At 33.7% G+C, this 10,960-nt stretch overlaps 1 long non-coding RNA gene across 1 annotated transcript; it reads right to left on the bottom strand.

Moving 5' to 3' along the window:
* Positions 1-1,280: 1,280 nt before the first annotated feature.
* Positions 1,281-2,798, bottom strand: LOC105322736 (uncharacterized). The gene is made up of 4 exons (XR_004595737.2): positions 2,761-2,798; positions 2,596-2,649; positions 1,818-1,911; positions 1,281-1,465 (listed from the first exon to the last, which is right to left on the bottom strand). It is a non-coding gene; the product is annotated as an uncharacterized lncRNA (long non-coding RNA).
* Between the last annotated feature and the right edge of the window lie 8,162 nt (positions 2,799-10,960).

The following is a 10,960-nucleotide window of genomic DNA, read 5'->3' on the forward strand; positions in this document are numbered from 1 at the left end:
AAAGACTTGTATAGCAATGCTGTTGAAAATAATGATTTTGATGACTTGTCCAAAGAAAAAATTTATAATTTACTTTGCGAATACAGTGATGCTTTTTCTAAAGATGACTTAGATTTAGGATATACTACAGTGACCGAACACGAAATAGATACCGGTGATAGCAAGCCTATGAAATTGCCACCAAGAAGAGTGCCTCTCGCCTATGCCGAAGCAGAATTGCAATTAATAAAAGATATGGAAAAACAGGGCATCATCCAGAAGTCTAATTCTCCATGGGCATCCCCTTTAAACTTAGTAATGAAGAAAAATGGAAAAGTCAGACCATGTATCGATTATCGAAAGGTGAATGATGTAACTAAAAACGACGCCTTTCCATTGCCCAGAATACAAGATTGTCTTGATGCTGTAGCTGGAGCTTCTATTTTCTCTACCTTTGACTTAACTTCTGGATATCACCAAGTACCAGTAAAGAAATCTGATGTTCCAAAAACTGCGTTTATTACTAAATATGGCCTTTGGGAATTTTTAACAATGCCAATGGGACTAAAAGGAAGCGCTCAAACCTTCCAAAGAACTTTACAGATCATATTGAGCGGACTACAGTGGCATACTTGTCTTATTTATTTAGACGATATTATCGTTTTTGGATCAACCTTTGATGAACATTTAAAAAGAGTCAAAGAAGTTTTAGATTGTATACATCAAGCTGGATTAAAGTTAAAACCCAAAAAGTGCCAGTTTTTCCAACAAGAAGTTACCTTCTTAGGTCATGTGGTAAACAAAGACGGTGTTAAACCAAACCCCGAAAATATTTCCAAGATTTTGGAATGGCCAATACCGAAAAATGTTACTAAAATACGGCAAATATTAGGAATGGCGTCATATTACAGAAAATTTGTCAAGGACTTCTCTGCCATTGCGAGACCCTTAATTCATTTAACAAAGAAAGATGTCCCTTTCAAATGGACTGAAGATTGCAATATAGCTTTTATGAAAATTAAAGAATGTCTTACGGGACCAGATATTATGGCCTTTCCTATGCCAAACGAAGAATTTATTCTTTATACTGATGCCAGTAATTACAGCATTGGAGCTGTCCTAAGTCAAATTCAAAATGGCCAAGAGAGAGTTATTTCGTATGCCAGTAGAACTATGAACAAGGCCGAGACAAATTATTGCGTCACTGACAAAGAATTATTAGCAGTGAAATATTTGTAGAATATTCTAAACAATACCTACTAGGCAGAAAATTTAGAGTACGAACAGATCACCAAGCCTTAGTTTGGCTGTTCAAAATTAAAGAACCAAAAGGACGTATTGCCAGATGGATAGAAATACTATCAGCATATGATTTTTCAATAGAATACAGACCTGGACATAAACACGGCAATGCTGATGCTTTATCAAGATGCCCCAATCCTCATAGTTGTGAATGTTCTGTTGACACAAAGTTAAAATGTGGACCCTGTAAAAAATGTATTAAAAGAAATGAAGAGTCTCCCCAAAAGAAAAGATGGCCTAAAGATCATACAAGTGACGAAAATAACATTCGTGCTGTTACCCGTAATCAGACACATACAGAATTCACATCTTGGAATGATGTTTGCAAAACTGTAGATATGCCGAAGTTACAACAAAATGATCCAGATTTGAAATTACTTTATAATGCAAAGAAAGAGGGTCATCAACCAGATGAAGTTCTATTAAAAGATACTAGTCCTGCTTGCAGATATTACTTCAATGTGTGGAGTTCTATTGTATTGAAAGATGACACTTTGTACAAAGAGTACATCTCAAAAGATGGCAATTATACTTACCTTCAACTATTGTTACCACATTCCTTGCGTGAAGAAGTATTACAACAGATGCACAACTCAATAGTGTCTGGACATCTAGGCATCAAAAAGACAACTGAAAAAAATAAAGAAATTGTTCTATTGGTACGAAATGAGAACTGATATACAAGTCTGGATAGAGAAATGTCATACTTGCCAAATGAATGAAATTTCTAATAAACCTGCAAAGGCTTCCATGGGTAACATGAGTACAGGAGCACATATGGATCGTTTATCTATAGATATACTTGGACCATTACCAAGGACTCCTCGAGGCAACAAATATATACTTGTTGCGATGGATTATTTTAGTAAATGGGTGGAGATATTACCCGTTCCTGATCAAACTTCAGAGACATGTGCTGACAAAATTTTAAACGAAGTAATTGCAAGATACGGCTGCCCCCAATGTATACATAGCGACCAAGGTCGGAATTTTGAAAGTAGTTTATTTCAAGAGTTTTGTAAAATATTAGAAATCAAGAAAACCAGGACAACTCCAAGAAATCCAAGAGCCAATGGTTTGGTTGAGCGATTCAATAGGACTTTGATTAGTATGATTAAATCATACATTAAAGGCAAACAAACAGATTGGGATAAAAATATAGGGTGCCTGGCTCTTGCATACAGAAGTACTCCTCAAGAATCTACAAAGTTTACTCCGAACATGATTATGCTTGGAAAAGAAGTAAAACTCCCCTTACAAGTTATATACTCTGACCCAGAAAAATCAGAAGAATGTTCTTCATATGGAGATTACCTGTATAAACTCAGAGAGAATCTGTATCACTCTCATCAGATTGTCAGGAAGAACCTGAAATGTGCAACAAATATACAAAAGAATAAATATGATAAGAAGTCAAATTTGAATCAATATCAGACTGGTGATTTAGTCTCTGTTTTAATGGAGAGCCCAGATACTGACCTTGAGAGTCACAAGTTGCAACCAAAATACATCGGTCCTTGTTTGATTCTACAAAAGATCAACAATTTGTTATACAAAGTTAAAATCAGCGAACAAGCTAACGTCAAGATGATACTTCACAATAAAATGAAACCATATGTAGGCGAAATGTTGCCTTGGATGAGGAAGTTTATCAAGAAGAATTAAATACATACGATAACCAAGATATATTGGTCATAGATATGTTATATGCTGTTTATTGTCAAAAGAATATTTTTCATCAATACCTTAGGAAGGAGATGATGTATTTTGAATTCATATGATAATATATTAACAAGTCGAATACATAATTAATGTATCACAGAACTTGGTCCTGGCCTGGGGTTGAAAATTCAAGGGATTAGAGATTACTAATACATATATAAGTAGAATTATACTTACATGTATCTACTTCTTATTACAGTTGTTGTTGTTATCACCATTGATTAGAAGAGCCACCATGGATCCAGTAACCCTGAAGTTGGCCCAGAAAAGAGGTCCAGTTTTTCAATGCACGCATACAGATTGCTCCGAGCATGGAGATATGATAGCCATGGTTAGACATGTGTTGCTTAGACATACGGCTCAAGTCAAAGTCCCTTTTAAATGCTCTGCTTGCGACTTTGTATCAATGACAGAGAAGGAGTTAGTAAAACATACAAAGTGGTACCTTCCCCACAAGAACCAAGGCATAGGATCATTTATAGTTATCAAGGGAGAAGAACCTTTAAGTACCTCAGAACTGAAGCTACAGAAATGGGAAAAGACAACATCAGTTATGTTCTGGTATAATAAACTACAGGAGAAGAAGACAACAGACAACAAAGCAGACAGAAAGTTAAGCAGCATTGAGAATAGTAAGACTGAACAGGTGGTGGTAGAAGAAAGAGTAGAAGATATTAGAGGGCAACTGTTAGGATTAGAAGATGAGGACTACGGGATCGACATAGAGACAGATAAGGAGAACGACAAATCAAGGGAAGATAATACGTATGTAGCTAAGAAAGAGAAGATACTGGACGAGAAATTGAAGAAAATAGATGAAGTATTTAGAATGGTAGCGGAAATCTATAGAAACGGTCCAACCAGGGGACTCTCTCCAATTCCTCTTAGAGCACAGACTCCACCCCTTAGGAAAAGAAGCACATCAAGAAGTCCAGTCAGAAGGAAAACAGCTCCCCTTGCCCCCCATACATCTTCCTCTAGTAGACACCATCCTAGGAGTAAGAGGGCCAACAACTGGCGCGAGATGAGATGGAGGCGAGCCACAACTCTTTTTGAGGATAAAGACCATCACCAAAGAAATTCGTCACCCAAAGTCAAGTCCGTAGTTAAGATTGTTCATAAGTAGAGGTATAAATATTTGTGTAGATTTGCGGGTTAGGGGGAGGACTTTAGATGTTGTGCATATTATATATATCTTCATTAAGATGAAGATTGAACCAGGTGTCTCCAAGTATGTCATCTTTGCTGTATTGTTTGAAATATGATATATTGTTTCTGCTGTTGCCTCTGTGTATATATTGATGATTATTCCCCTGTTTAGGTGTAGGCATGTTTATTGTGTAGTAGAACCTTCTTATGTATAATTACATACATTTTACTGATTACAAAGTGTGAAGAAATGTTTTTAATTACTTATTGTCACTGATATTTGGTGTGTTTAAATTATGGTCTATTATTGTTACATCAGGATTTACAGGGATCCTGACTTTTATTTTAATTCTGTGTCAAGAGTTTTTACTAGTTTTTCTTATGTAATAAAATTAGTGTAAAGTCGGGTATTCAGTGACGACTGACCCCGCATAGGTGTAATTAACGACGGTTAATCACCGAAAGGTTCTGGTTATGAGATATATCCTGTTATATTGTTCATATTTTAACCCTTGTATAGAACCTCATTTGATTTGATATTTTTGTTAGCAGGATTGCATGTATATTATATTTTCTCTCCGACGAGACTTTTGTTGTTGGGTCGGCCAATGTTATTGATTTTATTTGACAATATTTTGTCCAGTTATTTGTATTGTCTGTGATATTATTTTGAGAGTCTGTTAGTATATTTGTTGTCATAGTATTGATTCATTATTCCTAATTTATGAATATTTTTCTCAGTTGTTATGATGAATATATGGATGCATAGATGTGATTAATTATTTTCAGCATTTTGTGAATGATGTGATGTCTATTTATATTGTCTTTGTCTTTTGAGTGAGTCTATTGTGGTGTCTTTATGTGTTTTCAAGTGTGTTTATATTATTTTAGATATAAGGTGGAGATATATTGTTAAGTTCATGAGGACATGAACATTTTAAAAGGAGGGCAGTGTAATGATGTACCCCCCCCCCTTTCTACTTTTTATTTTATGACAATAATGTTTGATGACACAGTCTAACTTATTGTTTCATCTATGACAGTGTTCAATGAACTATACTGAGTCAATGACTGTAATATTTCGCTATTTTGTATGAGCTTGGAGCGGGTTGATATTTCTATCAAATAGAGTCAAGGACTGTAATATGTTTTTGTACATTGTGGTGATTTGGAGCGGGTTGATACGGTATTCATACACCCAGAGCTTGATACTAAATAGTTAAATGTATGTTATTTGTTTTTACGTAATATTTTTGTGTTATGATATTATAAAGAAGTTTAGAATATGAGTGGTAGCATGTGTAAACAATGTCGAGGAAATTCGGACTGTGCACGAATTCGTTTTTATGTTTTATTTCATCTTGATTGTTGATCACGATGTTATTATTTAGTTGTCCTTATGCTATTCCTAAGTCTTATCTATGTAAAATAATGTTACCTTTGTTATATGGCCGGAAAATTGCATGTATATGTTCATATGAGCAGCCACATGTTTTCCTGTCTGCTCGCTTCCGGTTTAGCTTGATGTCTATATAGTCGATAAACGTATGCTTGAGTATTGATATTAAATGATGTTAATTCTTGAGTTAACATTGTGTATTGTTAAAACTATTGATTGAAAGTTGTTTGGTATATTTTGTACTTAACGTTTTAATTGTGATTGATTTTTATGTTACGTTGTACACTGTGAGTGGAAGTTGTTGAAATTATAAATTTATCGATAAAGAAGTGTGATTTCCAATATCACACGTTAGGTGGCGCTAGTCCAAAAGCGATTTTTTTTAGTCATCCTATCACATATCACTATTTTGATCACATGATCAATTATTGATTTTTGCCGCTGAATGTTTTGATCGTTTGCTCATTAGTATAAATACCGAGTTTTATCGTCTGTACATCACTTCTGACTCCTTGATTTTAAAGAGCAGTTGGTACGTTAAGTCGTTCCAATTTATTTTTATTTTTTTTTTATTTATTTTATTTTATTTATTTAACTTAGGGATTAATATTTTTATTTATTTATATGATCGGAATATCAACTATGCAGTGATTTAACTGCGAGTTGTTATTTCCGTGATTTTTATTCAGTTAGTAAATTTTACGGAAATTCTTAGATTTTTAATTTGATTGAAATTGGTTAAGATTTTAAAGTATTTTTGATTGAGAATTAATTTTGAACAAGTAGATTTATTTAATTATTTTTGGCGATTTTTGGAAAATTATTTTTCTTCAGTAATATTTTTCTTTTGAGATTTATTGATAAGTAAGTCATAGGAATAAACCATATTGTATATCAAAACAGTAATTTAACTGTAATATACATCCGTGGTTCTGTTTTAATTAGCTTTAAGTAGGGTAACCATAATGAACAACACAGTAATTTAACTGTACGTTCATGTTTTGGTTGTTTATAAATTTTCTTGTCTAATATATAGTGATAGGTTAACCATAACGGTGAACCAGTGAGTAATTTAACTCAGTTCACCAAATGGTACAGTAAATCCTGTTTTGCATTTAATCAAATGACACATAACGGGATTATTTAATTGGAGTTATTCCCCTTTGCCCACCTTTATATTTTTGGGAGCTTTAAAAATGAAGGTTCTAGTGATACATTAATGATTTTTAATTTATGTATATGTATAATTAAGGTATGAACGAGTGTGAGAGTGTAATTATAATTATAGTATTATTTATGTTATTGAATAAATTTAATATCATTAACTTGAATAAATCTTGATTATTTAATTGAACGAATTCAGGAGTTCTGCACAGTTCCGACTGGTATTGATTTTGTTTATAAATTTTTGCGTAATTTTAAATATCTTACAATGCTGCTGCGCTACATTAAAGCTTAATAGGTTAGCGATATATTACAGCTACCCGTGAGCATTACATTGTCCAAACCATGATCCCCGGGGGTACGGTGGGGCTACAATGGGGGATCAAATTTTTAGATAAAAATGTATAGAGAAAAATCATTAAAATCTTCTTTGCAAAAACCAGTTAGCCAGAAAAGCTGGAACAGTGGAAGCATCTTCATGTAGTGTAGATTCAAATTTTTTCAAATCACGATCCCTGGGGGTAAGGTGGGGCCACAATGGGGGGGGGGGGGGGGGTCGGAATTTTTACACAGGAATACATAGAGAAAAATCTTCTCAACAAAAACCAGTAGGCCAGAAATGCTGTAACTTGTTTAGAAGCATCGTCAGGTAGTGTAGATTTAAATTTGTTTAAACCATAATCCCCGGGATAGGGTGCGGCCACAGTGGGAGGGTCGAATTTTACATAGGAATACATAGCGAAAAATCTTTAAAAAATGTTCTTCTCAAAAACCAATTGGCCAGAAAAGCTGTAACTTGTGTGGAAGCATCCTCAGGAAGTGTTGATTCATTCTAGTTTTTTCAAACCATGATTTCAGGGGATAGGGTAGGGCCACCATTGGGGGTCAAATTATGGTGGTGCGTGTTATTCGGTATTATCTCTACGTAATAGTTGATTAATGCAACATGTTCTTTTAAGATGTTCAGCAATTTCAATCTAAACGTGGAGTTTATTCTCGCTGCTAGAAATATATAACTAAAGTATATATATGATGAAAAATAAATTGAGTTTTCTCTTTGTTTTAGTGCAGTTTTCTCTTGTTTTAATTGTTTACAAATTCCTATAATTTTACTAACCTGAGAGTCAAGCTTCGAGTTATAAGCAAGATACAGAGCTTTGCGCACAATGCTATTATATGTTTGTACACAAAGCTGAGGTCATGCTTTAGTTTGATTATATTTTAAATGCACCTATGCTGAGTAGGAAATACCAAGTTTAAAATTCTTAGTTGAATGTAATAAACTCATGTGAGCAAAAACATGACTCAAACCAGGCTATGAATCTTGCTTATGATTCTACGATTGACACTGAAATTTTGGTTTATCAATAGAAATGTCTTGCTAAAAGGATGATGTGCTGTAATTACATTCTGTTGCCCCTTCTTCAACAATGAATTGCATTAAATCTACACAAATTTTTATAGTTTTTCGAACACAATGCCTTTTAAACAGTTTCCATAGGTCTGACACATTATTATTATGAGGATAAAAGCATTATCGGTGTTCTTAAAAAATGATCCCAATTGAAAATCATCTTTGTACACATTTGTTGTTTTTTAATAAAGATGAAAATAATGGAAGGGCCTTGGTACAATAGAGCGACATGCCTGCCAATACATTAATTTGAATTATAGCTCTTTAACATATGTGACAACATTTTCAGTTAAGTTTATTTTCTTCAATCAAGTGAGAAAGGATATCATACGTCAAACGAAATGAATTCATGCCTGGTAAATGACAATCGTCTATAATGGAGAAGGCCAATTAAATTTTTCAATGTTTTTAATTTGAGGAATAGAGCGCATTCATTATGGTGCATTGGGGTACACTTTTCTTCTTTCACATATATAATTTTTTAAAATACAATAACTAGCAAGTAGTGGAGGTAGAAAATGTACCTTAATGCTCTTATGTATTTTAATCGTTTTATAAAGTGATTGGAAGGGGGGGGGGGGGCTAAAATAATGGGAACTGGAAGTTGACCGTGAACTCCAACTGAAAATTTAGTTATTTATATTGCATATGATCTTATTTTCGGTAAAAATGGTATTCCATAAAGGTTAATATGTCAAAGATTAAGTATATGCAAAAATAAAGGAAAAATTCGGATATACGTTTTTGCTGAATCTCCCGAGGGGCCATATGGCACAATATCCTTTGAACGTCCTTATAAAGCCAGTGTTGCTCAGGTGAGCGATGTGGCCCTTTGGGCCTCTTGTTTCTATCATGAGGTTTTATCAATTTAACACTTTCAGTGAATGGTTTTTGAAGGGAGTTCATTTTTGAAGGGAGTTCATTTTCCCCCAACATGCATCTGTTTTCTGACACAGATAAACCACATATCTACTTAGTTGACAGGGTTAATGTTTATAAAGAGTTGATAGAATTAATAATAATGCCAGGATGTAAAGCAAAGATTTGTACTGCTATGAATGGACAATGATTCAATATATTCCTGTTTTTATTCTTAGTTAACCATGTATGATCTGTACAAAAATGAGATTACATGCATCGCATTTCAGATGTTTGTACGGAGATGTGGTAGTCTGTGTTTAGTGTTTACGTAAATAAGTCTGTTTGTAAATTTTAAATCAATATAAAAAGGTAATAAAAATTATTGGTGATTTCACATTCCCGTTCACATTTTGTTGTTGGCATCTGTTTCTAAGTATTTCAGTAAACCATCACACATCTCTCTAAGTATTATTTATTTTACTCGAGAGTTTTTGCTGTTTTTATTTTGCCACTAGCTATAGGTGTTTTCTATGTACACGTTTAGATTTTGTATACACTGAAGCAAAGTTCAAATTGCTCACCTAATAATTTTCTAATATTTTGTAATAAACACAATTGAAACGTAAAGCTTTTAACAATCATTTTTCTCCTGGATGTTGTGGGAAAACTACCTAGAACCTCACGAGACGTTAAAACAAATACCATCTGAAAAAACACCTCACCCCAACCCCCCGAAAATTAGTAACATTAATGATCAACTCTAACTCTTAAAATCGTAAGTTATCCTATCTCTGCGACATTATTGTGCACATAATTTTTCTATATTAGAACAACCTTCTCAAACATCAGGACTTTGTAGTTTTATTTTGGCATCACCTACAAAATGGACATAAATAATACTTAGAGAGATGTGTGATGGTTTACTGAAATACTGAAAGGAACATAAAAAATAATCAAATGTCAGTTTAATTTATATAATGAATTCTAAAAAACATTAAGACACAGCTTTCCTAGGCTAAGTAAGAAGATATACCATTTCGAATGGCCATGTTGTTTAATTCATTACCTCCCTGCCGGGTGATTTCTAAGCATCTACGAGAGGACAGAAGCGATGCTTACGTCAGAGAGACGCATTACATTTTCAGATAAATCTGAGATGCCTTTGTACCCATCCCTGACGTAAAGTACGATATCTCTGAGTCAGTACTTTACAACTATTAGTTGTCTGGTGTGTAAATGTACCTCTTTAAGGTGACTGAGAAAGTTTTGGACAGCTTGAGATGACATTACAAGGCCATAGCCAGCATTCGTTTGTCTTGTTGATGTTGCTGATCTCCACGTATCTTTCAAGTGATTAAGAACGATGTAACACGCAGAAAGTTTCCGTATAAAACATGTCGAAGACAGCATGATCCGTCATTCTGCAATCCGTGCAGGACTCATGTTCTTATACAATTCTACCAAAGAGGTTTTACAGTATGCGGACGATTTGAAGGAGTCCAGAGGGTCAGTGTGACTGAGAAATTAAATACGCTCTGCTTGTAATGCCTAAATCTTTCAATCGCTGTGTGATAGTCTTATAACCAAAAGTGCATTATTTCATGTCTAACATGTAATTCTCAGTCAACTCATACAACACATATATTTAACAAAAGGTTTTTTTTTATTATGTTATAAATGTTGTTTTTTTTGTGATTGGGAACATGTAAATTTGTTTATATTGCATAGAGAGTTAATTTTATCAATTTTTATGCTTTATGCGATTAATTAAATGATTTTAATTTGAAACATACACAGTTTGTGATCAATTCATTCACACGCAAAGAATTATTGTGTGAAATTTCATGTGAAATTAATGTAAAGTGAAATTCATTTATATATATTTCACAGATGAATTTTGTGTCACTGCTATATTCAGGTAAAACTTGAGATTTAATTGTTCAGGTATATAGAGTATCAAGTAAAAATGA

The sequence above is a fragment of the Magallana gigas genome, chromosome 2 (genome assembly GCF_963853765.1).
Source record: "Magallana gigas chromosome 2, xbMagGiga1.1, whole genome shotgun sequence".
Taxonomy (NCBI): domain Eukaryota; kingdom Metazoa; phylum Mollusca; class Bivalvia; order Ostreida; family Ostreidae; genus Magallana; species Magallana gigas.